At 40.4% G+C, this 12,396-nt stretch overlaps 1 protein-coding gene across 2 annotated transcripts in view; it reads right to left on the bottom strand.

Moving 5' to 3' along the window:
• Positions 1-2,980, bottom strand: part of HTR1F (5-hydroxytryptamine receptor 1F) — a 142,928-nt gene extending 139,948 nt beyond the window's left edge. For both annotated transcript variants that reach the window (XM_027552542.1, XM_027552621.1), the window contains exon 1: positions 2,467-2,980. The gene's annotated coding sequence lies outside the window, so the exon portion shown is untranslated. The remainder of the gene's footprint in view (positions 1-2,466) is intronic.
• Positions 2,981-12,396: the final 9,416 nt, after the last annotated feature.

Raw genomic sequence — 12,396 nt, 5'->3', positions numbered from 1 at the left:
ATAGGAAGCTTGGGGCTGGTGCACTAGGATGACCCAGAGGGATGGTATGGGGAGGGAGGTGGGAGGGGGGTTCAGGATGGGGAACACGTATACACCCGTGGTGGATGCATGTTGATGTATGGCAAATCCAATACAATACTGTAAAGTAAAAAAAAATAAAGAATTAAGTTATAAATTTACAAGTCTTTGAAAAGAGACAGGCACCCAATTTTAAATTAAAAAATTTTTAATTTCTTAAGAAATATGAATGTTGCAATATTTTTATCAGCATCTTTAAGTCTTTATAAAGTAGCTTAGTAATATATTTATGTATTTAAAACAATGAAAACACTGCCTTTACAAATGTGCTACTATTGCTTAATCCCAGTCATCTATAAAATTTGCCTGTGAGGTAAAGCAGCAAAAACTGAATTATTCTTTAAATCTCATTCCAACAGAGATCTTTATACATTGTTAAGAGAGAACAACCCCTTGATTCACCTTAAGCTCATCAGCTCTGTAATAAGTCTTAGTGGATGAAGCTTGACAAATGATTCACACTGACCAAAGGAGGTATAGGAAAATATACTCCCTTGGACGAAATAAATAAATAAGTTATTTTTCATATCTGGGAACTCTTCAGCTAATAATACAGGGGGCTGCCCCTGGTGGCTCAGCTGTAAAGAATCTGCCTGCAGTGCAGGAGACACAGATTCAATCCCTGGGTCAGGAAGATCCCCTGGGGAAGGAAATGGCAACCTGCTCCAGTATTCTTGCCTGGGAAATCCCATGGACAGAGGAGCCTGGTGGGCTACACTCTCTAGAGTAGCAAAAAGAGTTGCACACGACTTAGCGACTAAACTAGCAGCAAAGCTAGTACAGGTAGGTATAATAGTTGTTCTACAAACATCTGAGTTTAATGAACTATCTATCCAAAGCACAGAACACAACTTCGGATTGGAAACAGCAAATAACTACTTTCCTTATCAAGCCAGACCCTGTCACAGATCAGAAGGGGTGGAGGGGAGCAAGAAGGACACTTTCCTGAGATACACAAAGTGATGATACTTGAACCCGCCTATGTGTTTGAAGGAGAAAAGGAAAGACAAGGAGGAACAGCATCTTCGAGCCCAGAGGAAAGACAGAGTCTTGCTTAGGTTTGTTTTGGCTGTTGACACTCCCACTGCTTCAGTGAAAGCCAGCGCAGAGTCTCAGAGTCTAGTCCACCTCTCTCATCTAACACAGTGGGCAACTCAAACTTAAGGGTCATTCGATTGTTGATCAACAAACAAAATTTTAAAGATCTGGATGTAAATGGAACCAGGAGAAAACCATTTTGAATGTGCTTCATTTTACTGGCTTTAGGTATAGCACACCAAACTGCAACGATATAACAGCACAGATATTCCAGAAAAACTGAGGGGCGGGGAGGGTGATGCTTCCTGCTTATACGTCATCTGAAATGTTCATATAACAAATCAGCTTCACTGGATTACAACTGTCAAGGTGCCTGGGCCGTACTTTACATGCAGCAAAAGAAGTCTTCTCAAGGTTTCTTCCAAAGCGCATTTTCTGTTCTCACCTTATAGGGTCCACCTCTTGCATGCAAATAGAAATCACCCAAAACCCAAACACAGCACTGAGGCACCCAAAATGCTAATCTCTGGTTGTATTCTTCCTCCTCGTCTCCGTCTCCTCCATTTATTCCTTAACTTTCCGAGCACACGATGCGGCTCTCCCAGTTTTGGGAGAGGCAGGAGCCTTGAGGATGAACCCTCACTCCAACCTCCGTTTCACCTTTGCTCCTAAATCAGAAGGTGTCTTCCTTCGACGCGCAGGACCCACAGCAGCCATTCGTTAACCCGAAGTGGAAGCTCTCTCCCGCCCTTTTAGCTCGAGGGTTCCTACTCTCGGGAAATCAAGTAGAAAACTGCTGCTCCCCGCCCCACCCCCAGCCAACTACGCTTCCGCCCGGCTCCACACATCTCTCTAATTCCTTTCCCCAGTGTTCTCCCCAGATCCCCCCGAGGGATGTATTCGCGACTCTCCCGCCTGTCCTTCCAGGGCTGCATTCTGGCCCGAGCCCCTTCTCTCTCCACCACAACGCAGGAACGCTGGGAGCCTATCCCCGAGGTGGGGTGTCGCCGGCTCGGACCGCCACCCCTCACCCCAGCGACGGGGCCGGGCCCCCGCCTCCCAGCCTGGACCACCTTCTCCGCCTTGGCCCATCCCTGCTTCCCACAACTTCAGCCCGGCGGAGCAGAGGTTGTACACCGAGTGCGAAAGGGCGATTCTGAAATTCCAGAGCTGCTGCTTTTGCCCCAGAAGAACTGAAGGAAAGGAATTCGGCTACAGCTCCGCAAGGCTTCCCGGCCCTCCCGCCCAGGGCAGCCGCTGCCCGGGGCTCCCCCGCGCCCCTTCCCCACCTGCGCTCCGGCCGCGGGCACGGCGCGCTCTCCCGGGCTGAGCGCTGAGCCGCACACTCACCCGAGCGCTCGCCGCAGCAGTCCGGAGCAGGAAAGGTGTATCCCGGACCCCCCGGGTGGGGGTGGGGGAAGGACGCGCGGGAGGGCAAGGGCTGCGGCGCGGGACGCCGGCGGCCGCCGGGAGGAGGGCGGCGCGTCCCGGCTGCTCTCGGGCCCGCTGAGCTGGCTGCGCGCTGCGGGACTCTGGCTAAGCGCCGGGGCGGGTCCCGAGCGCGGGTGGGCGGACGCCCCGGGCTCTCTACCACCCGGAATACTCCTCTCCTGTTGCCCTCATCCCTTCCTTCCTTCCACACCCCTTTTCCATCTATCTTCTTTCACTTTTCCGCCTCCTCTCTCTTCTCTCTTCCTTTTCCTCCCTCCCTTTCCACTGATGCGTGGAGAAGGGCGGGGGAGGAAAAAAGTCTCGTCTCTTTAACTTGAGTGATACCCTTGCAGATCATCTGTTCATGGAATCTGGAAATGACGTGAATAACCTTTCTGAAACCATCTAAAATGTAACGACTTTAGTCCCCCCCCCCCCCTTTTTTTTTTTTTTTTTTGCTTCTCCTTCCCAGTGGTTCTTTTTATCCTGTTGGGTGGCTAGGAAGGAGCTGAGGTCAGTTACGGAAAGCGAAGAGGGAGTAATAGAGGGCGGTCCTCTGAAGTGGGACTGAAAACCATCCACCGAGAGGACCCACAGATCTCTTTATCCACAATTTCACAAAGCAGGCATTTCCTGAATATAATTGAGATTGAGGTGGGAGAGGAGAAGGGAGGTAGGCAGGGTAATGGGACCAGGGTTTAGTTAAGGCTTTATTCCATGCTATCTGTAGTGGTTTACTCTCCAGATGCATTAGAATTCATCTCTAGTCTTATGACCTGGATTTGACCTTGAGAAAATAGTTGGCCTTTCCAGTTCCTGGCTTTAAATCTCTTCTTTAATCCAATGTCTTTGTAGCCCAGTAGACTGACTCCCTTCAGTTGCAGGCTATCAGAACTCCAAAGACCTGTGTTGACTTTGATCCTGGGCTGGAAAGATCCCCTGGCGGAGGAAATGGCAACGCACTCCAATATCTTTGCCTGGAAAATCCCGTGGACAGAGGAGCCTGATGGGCTATAGTCCATGGGGTTGCAAAGAGTGGGACATGACTGAGCAATTTAGCAAGCAGGGAAGCTTTAGTGCTTCTTGGTAATGTAACAGAGCAGGACCCTATGCGACCTTCCCTCCGCTTGCCTCTTGTCTATAGAAAAATTTTAGCCTCCTAGGCCTTCCTCAAGTTCCAAAGAATAAATTTAATTGGAGCAGGAGAAAATGGAGAAGGAAAGGAAAACTGTTAAGCAAGACAGAATAATAATAGTTCAGCTATTAAACAAAGTCAGGGACCTTTAGTTCCTCCTCAAGGGCCATGGATAATATTCTGAGCCATATCCTTTGAGCTGTTTGGCAGAGACTGAAACCTCTACCAAGTGAAAGAAGTTACTTGTATGCTGCCCATAAGCAGGTAGGCCTTGAATGAGTTGAGACCAGGTTGATGATGTTGACTCATTACCTGTCCACAAGCTGATCATACACTCCACAGCCCCTGTCTTCACCTTGTCTTTAAAATCCTTTTCTTGGGACTTTGCTAGTGGGCCAGTGGTTAGGACTTGGAACTTTCATTGCAGTGGTCTGGGGTTCAATCCCTGGTAAGGGAACTAAGATCTGGCAAGTCATGCAGTGGGGCAAAAAAAAGTGAAAAGTATTTCCCTGAAAGCCAACTAGGAATTCAGGTCTCTTGAGCATTAGCTGCCTGGACTCTATACTTGGTGCCCCAAAAGAAATGCTACACGTTCCCTCATCACAACCCAGTGTAGTAGATTGGCTTAACTGCATGTATGTGATGGAACCAAGTTTGGTTCCGTATCAGGAGGTGGCAGTTTTCCAGCATTAGACCAGGTCTCTAATGCCGATACAGTGGGACAGATATTTTGTACAGAGCACAAGTGGATCCACCCAGGACTGAGTTTACCCTGAATCCACTGTCTTAGGTCCTTTTTTTCCAGAAAGGAACTCCAGTCATTGAAAGCTTCTTTCTGCTCTCTCACCTCACAAAATTTTCTATCATCCAAAGATGATCTTCTGTAAATGTTTCTTATAGACTAAACGTGTATTTTCCAGCCAATCTTTCTTCTGTTGGTGAGCTCATGCTTGTTCTCTGACATCATATATTTAAATGAGATCCTGTATATAAAACACTAAAAATAATGCTTGGCATTTAGTACTCAAGAACTGTTAGCTGAACTATTACGGGTAATGACTTTGGGTTATCATTAACATTTATTTCATGTAAATTCTTAAACCTCATTAACCTTAAATGCCCATTTAATTCTTAAACCTCAATTCCCTGTGCCATGATTTGCATGATTCCCACCCTTATCTTACAGCTCTCCGACTATGTGGTTATGGCTACTCATTTAGGAAAGCATAGTGAAAATAATCCAAGAGGAAATCGAGATTTATGACCTTCCTAATGAACCAACCACAGTAATTTCCATAGGAGATACAACATTGACTACCCCAATTTTATACCTGTTGCCAGAGTAATTTGTAACAAATATTTGTAGATGACAGCCATGGGGAGAGTCCAAGTTTATACCACCTCAACCAACAGATTAGGAGTGTATCTAACTGCTGCACTGAGGGATGTTTCCAGGTGCCATGTTAGAACTTGTGCTGGGAAAGATTGAAGGCGGGAGGAGAATGGGACGACAGAGGATGAGATGGTTGGATGGCATCACTGACGCGATGGACATGAGTTTGAGTAGGCTCCAGGAGTGGTTCATGGACAGGGAAGCCTGGTGTGCTGCAGTCCATGGGGTCACAAAGAGTTGGACACAACTGAGTGACTGAACTGAACTGAATTGGAGCTAATAATTCTGTAATACATTTGGGGGAGTAGAATATATTTAGTGAAGGTGTATGAAAAGTGTCACCTGTGATGTGAAGAGGATGTCAGGTGCTTCTACTATTGCTACTTCAGCAAGCAAATTTGCTTAGGTATCAGTGATGAAAATGCACCTTACAAGCTGCAACATGACATTGTGCTGTAGAGATACTCCATTTGCTATTCAGTACACAGATTCTTAATCCAGTAAAGACACAGTCACAGCATTCAACCAGGGTTACTCTGAGTAAGTAGAGGATGAGTAATTAGGATGCTTCTTTATATATCTTATTACATTTTAAAAGCCTGATTCTCAGAGAGAAAAAGACTAGAACCTCAGTTTTTAAGTTTACAGTTTTTAAGTCTTTTGTGTGAATTAAGTCATCACAAATTCTTTCAAAAGCTTAGTTGAAAGATCCAGAAAGTGTCAGTGCTTAAAGGTCTTGTTTATTTTTAATCTTAAATATGTAGGGATATGACATATATTAATAGATAAGACACTAATAATCTATTGCTTGATCTTTGGCCAGAAAGTTTTCATTAAATGGCACTATTTTGATAATAATATCTATCCTGGTGACGACTAAGTTGATGTTCTCTTGTTTCTTTCAATTAAGCTGACTGCACTAAGACAATTATAAAACTCAGCCATAAGGTGCAAAAATGAATGAAAAAGCTGGGAAGTTGTAAAAGAATGTAAATAGTGTAGAAGGACACAAGTAGTGCAGACCTAAATAATGTAACCTTGACTTAATGGCTATGTTTTCCTTGAATTATTTGGCTAACTACAGATTAACTTGACCTCATAAACCTCACAAGTAAGATCCACTGACTCATTCTATGACATTAAAAGGTCACTTTTTAAAGCATTATTTTAAGTAGCTTTTTTTTTTCTTTTGGAAAAAAGACTGCAGAGTAAAATGAAAATTCATAATGCAAAGTAAATCAATAAAATAAGCAACCTCTCCCTAAGTTTATGGGAAAGCATTTTATTTTTTTGTAATAATTCAGATTGACTTCATTCACTCATTAAATTCATCAGATGATTGCTCAGTTCTTTTGGAAGAAAGTCAAATACAAAGGTATGAAGAGATTGAATAAATATAATTTGATAATTCCATAATACATGAGATAACCCCTGTTACAAAATAATGATTATTTTCTTGTAGGTATAAGATATGCCTAAACTAATCTCTAGAGAATACTGTCATAACTAAACTATAAATGGGAAAATTGGTTTCATAATTTAGATCGGTTCTTTTATATAAATCATTAAAATTCCCATTCTAGCTAGCTAAATCCACGAATTATTTTCAAACATGAGCAAAATAATGAAGTGGATACTTCATCTTAACTACAAACTTCCAGGGGCAAAATGAAGAAGTGGATACCTCATTGAATTATTGAATCATTGAATTCAATGATTGAATTATTTTCAGACTACATCACTGAATTATTTTCAAACTACATCATTGAACTATTTTCAAACATTGGCAAAATGATGAAGTGGATACTTCACTTAACTACAAACTTCCAGGTCTGTCACTATGAAATCGTGAATTGGGCCACAGTTAGTTAATCTCTAAAACTGGATTGAGGAGTAGTGAGCAAAATACACACAAACACTTAAATGATATTCTTATCTGTTGCCACATTGTTCTTTGTTCTCACAACTGAAAGAATGGCAGCAAGGTGTTTTGCACACTATACTGTGTAATATAGCTGGGCAAAAATGTTGAAGAATATGTGATTGTAACAATGGATAGTTAGTAAGCCTATTATGATGAAAGGAAAAAACCCTGATGATCAAATTCATATAAACAGATATGAACAACATTAAACTACTGTATAATCAAACTCTAGCTAAAAACTTGCGTTATCTCAAGAAATAATGTCAATAAATTCATATTACTTAATACCTTTGATGATGTTTTGTTATAATTGTGTTTTACCTACAACCATTGTTTATATAAGTTTTAATATTTTCAATACCATTTAACAAATTCTCCTTTTTTCTGTATTTGGTAAGGCAACAGGAAAATTGCAGTTATCGCAGTTTTCTCTCTGCATTCATGAGTAAACTAGCCATAAAGATCATGAGGGAGACTTGCATTAGAATTGAACTAATTTGAGTCTGAATTTCACCTAGCCATTAACTAGTTTGGTAACTTAAAGAAGGTATCTAACTTTTTTTTCTAATTTCATCTTTCTAAAATTACATATGTAAATAATGCCAAATGTTTCTTTCTCCAATAGTTACCCTGAATATACTGGGACACATATTATATGAACTTCTATTGAGAGGGTAAACAATTACACAATATGTAATCAAACTTATGTGAAGAAACCAAGGAAATCAGAACAAAATAATTAGGTTTTGACACAATGAAGTATTGTCAAGGTTGCAAATCATTTGATCAAAATCTTGTCAACACATACAAGCTAAATTTTAAAGCTATCTCATACAAATGTAATTTGCAACTAAACAGCTTCTGAATATCCAGATAGGGTGTCTTGCATGCCTTAGTACCAGTGAGTACTCAACCAATTGGAATATAAAATGGGAACATCCAAAAAATCAGTATGTACTTAAACAGTCTGTTTCTTGCCCTATGTCCTGTGGTTATTTCTACAGAGTTGTAGTTATAGAAACAATGTCAATGAAAATAAGGATGCCTTTGAAAAAAAATCAACATAAATGCTACGCTTGAATCTTTGCCAGTGTTTAATAATATATATCAAACAGGCTTTACTGTTATTAATGGAAATTTACTAGGACAAAAAGTAGACTCCCAAGTGTTATAATGGAATAAAATTATCTCAAAACATTAATATTTAAGATTGATTAATTTGTGTCCTTGATGGAGGAAAAATTGTGATTATTTTTAAAATGATATGTTTATTACATCTTTATACTTTTGTTTCTTCTTATGAATGTGGAACTAGACTAACAGCTTAGTAAAGCTTTTGATAAATTATTGCTTATTAAGGGCAGTCCCCACAGGATTTTAATATAATTTGTCCAAAGCTCTATGCCAGTTATGTAATGATTTAAAGTGTCATCATAGTCATAGTCCAAAGTTGAAAATGAGAGCCTAAAACAGAGCTTAATTAATTAAGCCTGTTATTGTATAAGAGGAGTCCTACTAAGTACATTGGATGAGTAGTTTTTTTGAAATAGGGCTCACCCATAAAGTTTTCAATTTTCAAAGGTAAAACAGTTTCTCAATATTTTTTAATTATAAAGTTTTCTCTATGTTTTAATTTAAAAACCAAACATATTATTAAGAGTAGTTATGTGGTGTTGTATAGCATACACTTCAAAGCCTGAGTTTTTGTTCTTGTAAATCTCTAGGATCAGCCTACCAACTCCAATTCCAGCCCGTACTTCGTTGTTCAGCCCTCTCCCTAGGACTCGTCTCTCCTTTCTACCCTTTCCCTGTTTCTTTGCTCTTTCACTCACCCTAGTTTTGTAGTTTAACCTTAGTCACAGTTTCTCATACCCTAGTTATAGTTTTTTTAACAGCTTTTTTGAAATGCAAGTATTACATGAATTATATTAATTATTATATAAAGGAGAAATAATTTATATAAAGACCCTAGTATATGATATATAGAAAACATCTGGTATATAAAAATTCCCTATTAAATATTAGGCATTATACTTGTTTTAAGAACCTCGACTCCAGAGAACTCCTTGTCAAACATCATTTTAGTATTGCTTTTGCTTTTTGTTACATAGCACACACTCATTTATCATCAGGATTATTTGTACAATTAAATTTTCACTTCTTAGAGCTCCCCAACTTTCATTTGTTGCTTTAAACCCTCTTAGAGGTTCATGTCATAAACTTATGCTTGTTATTTTTGATGAACTCTTTAAAATCTGCCTATCTAAATCTGGATGATATATAAAATCTAGCCCAGTGCATCTGAAACTTTAAAATGTAACTAAGATTTATTATGGTGATGACTTTGTAGTGTGTCCAAAGATTGAATTATCATGTTGAAGACCTGCAACTAATATAATGTTATTTAAATACCAATTTTAGCTCAATTAAAAATGCATAGAAATCATTTAGTTAGAGATTTGTTCACTCTAACTAGATATGAGACCTAGCTAAAAATAGATTTTAATTCTGTCAGTTTGTCTAGGGTCTGATATCATAACTTTCTACCAAGTATAACAAAGTTGCTGTTGGTCACAGGACCGCATTTTGTGTAACAAAGTAATCCTTTACCTTTGTGATTAACACTCTCACTTGCACTTACTCATTTATCCATAAAATATTTATTGAGGACCAGCTCTTTGTCAGTCATTTCACAAGTGACTATAATGCAATGATGAATAGAGTCTGAAGAATTGGAAATTAGTCCAAGAATTTCAAAAATATGAGTAAAATTACAACCAGAGACAGTGTATCTCTTCTAGGACTGTTTGTTTCTTCAGTATTTTTTATTCTATTCTATTTTTATTTTTAATTGAAGTGTAATAGACCTGCATTACTATATTAGGTTCAGGTATACAACATATGATTTGACATTTGTATCATTACGAATTGATCACTACAGGGGAGCCTGGTGTGCTGTATGTAGTCTATGGGGTCACAAAGAGTTGGACATGTTTACTCGTTAATGGGAAGTTTCAACCTTTTAATCCCTTTCCCTATTTTGTGAAACCCCTATTTCCCTCCTCTTTGTTGACCACCAATTTGTTCTCTGTATCTATGAGTCTGTTTCTGTTTTGTTTTGTTTATTCATTTGCTCTGTTTTTTGGATTCCACAGATAAGTGAAATCATACAATGTTTGTATTTCTCTATCTGACTTATTTCACTTAGCATAATGCCCTATAGGTCCATCCATGTTGTTGAAAATGGCAAGATTTCATTTTTTATGGCTGAGAAATGTTCCACATTTTAAATATATATTAAATATATCATTTAAAATGTTCCACATTTTAAATATAGCAAGGGATAAATATATGCCTTTTGGCCTGTAACATTTCTACTGTAGCTCAGATGGTAAAGAGTCCATCTGCAATGCAGGAGACCCGGGTTTGATCCCTGGGTCAGGAAGATCCTCTGGAAAGGGAACGGCAACCTACTCCAGTATTCTTACCTGGAGAATCCCATGGATGGAGGAGCCTGGTGGGCTACAGTCCATGGGATCACAAAGAATCAAACACAACTGAGCAACTAACACTACAACTAGTCTTAGAGGTGCTCTTCTATCTGTAACTAGTTATTTTTATCTTGCTGCTTTTAAGGTTTTGTTACCTTTTAAGGTTGTCTCTTACTTTTGACATTTTAATTGTAATATGTCTTGGAGTGGGTCGCTTTTGATTCATTTTATTTGGGATTCTGAATCTTAAACTTGGATATCTATTTCCTTCATCAGATTAGCGAAGTTTTCAGCCACTCTTTTTACAAATAGTTTTCCTTTACCTTTTTCCCATTCTCCTCCCTCTGTGATCCATTAATATGAATGATAGTTTACTTGTTGTTCCAGAAGTCTCTTAAACTAGTCTGATTTCTAAAAATTCTTTTTCCTCTTTTCTCTTATGATTGGATGATCTTTACTACTCTATCTTTTGGATCACTGATTCATTTTTCCACATCTGTAGTCTATTGATTCCCTCTAAGGCATTTTTCATTTTACTTACCATATTCTTCAGCTTTGACTGATTTTTTTTGTATATCTTACATCCTTTTTTTTTTGACATTCTGACTGAGTTCATGCAGTATTCTCCTGAGTTTGTTGAATATCTTTATGACTGTTACTTTAAACCCTTCATTTGGTAAGTTGCTTCTCTATTTCATTTAGTTATTTTCCTAAGTTTTGTCTTATTCTTTCATTTGAAAGGTGTTCACTTGTCTTCTCATTTTACCTAACTCTCTGTGTTTGTTTTTATGTCTAGGTTTATCAGTTACATCCCCAGTCTTGAAAGAATGGCCTTAAAAAGAAATTGTCCCTTGGAGTCCAGTGGCACAATGTCCCCTGGTCACCAGAGCTAGATGCTCCAGGAGTATTTCCTGTGGGGGCTGCATGCATCTTCTAACTGTGGTTGGGCCATGATTACTGCAGGTACATAGGCAGGCAGAGTCGATTCCCAGGCTTGCTGGCTGCGAGGATCAGTCACAGTAGCTGCCAGAATCCTAGTAAGCATCACTGACTAGCTAGACATGGCTCAACTGTGACTGCTGCAATGGCCCTAGTGGGGAGGGCTGGCCCCCCAGAGTAAGAGTCACCTTGGGGAGATATTAGTGTTAGCTGGGGTGGCCTGCCAGATGTGGCAGGTGGGAGCTACTTTGGAGGGGCCAGCTGTAGTGGGCAAGTTGTGCAGGGTGGGTCCTCAGGGGATAGGTGGAATGGGTTGCTTTGTGTTAGCTAAGGTGAGGGAGAATGAAAGAAATGGTATCAGCCCACACCAGCTAGCTATGTGGAAGGAGAGTAAAAGAAAGTGGTGACACCATTGCTCCCATCCTCAGAGAAACTTCCACCAGATCCCTGTCCCTCTGCACGAGCCCTGAAATTAGTCCATCAGTCCTTCTCATATGGCCCAGGCACTGTATAAGCTTTTGCCTCTGATCTGTCCCTGGGGATGAGTGAGTTTGTGTACGAGTCCTTCAAGAGCCATGTTTCAGTCCTGGGCAGAAGCCCTGCTAGGTTTCCCAGGCTGGGGACCTGATGTGGGGCTCACAGTACCCGTTTCTTGGGGAGACATCCACAGTTGGGATAGCTCTCCCACTTGTGAGTTGCCACATTGGAGGTGTGGGTTCAGACTAGACCACGTCTCTGCCCCTCTTATGCATCTCAGATTGGTCTTTTATTTGTGTCTTTGGTTGTAGAATATCTGTCTGCCAGTGTTCAGTTACTCTCAGAGACAGTTGCCCTGTGTGTCGTTGTAGCTTTGGTGTGTCTGCAGGAGGTGGTGAGCTCAAGACCTTCCTACTCTGCCCCCTTGCTCTGGCTAGTTCCAGAACACTTGTCATTCCTTATCTCCCTATTCTTCCCAGCACGCAATGCT

Source organism: Bos indicus x Bos taurus, chromosome 1, assembly GCF_003369695.1.
Source record: "Bos indicus x Bos taurus breed Angus x Brahman F1 hybrid chromosome 1, Bos_hybrid_MaternalHap_v2.0, whole genome shotgun sequence".
In the NCBI taxonomy this organism is placed as follows: Eukaryota; Metazoa; Chordata; class Mammalia; order Artiodactyla; family Bovidae; genus Bos; species Bos indicus x Bos taurus.
Note: the sequence above shows the minus strand (reverse complement) of the source record. Positions and strands in the feature narration are given on the sequence as shown.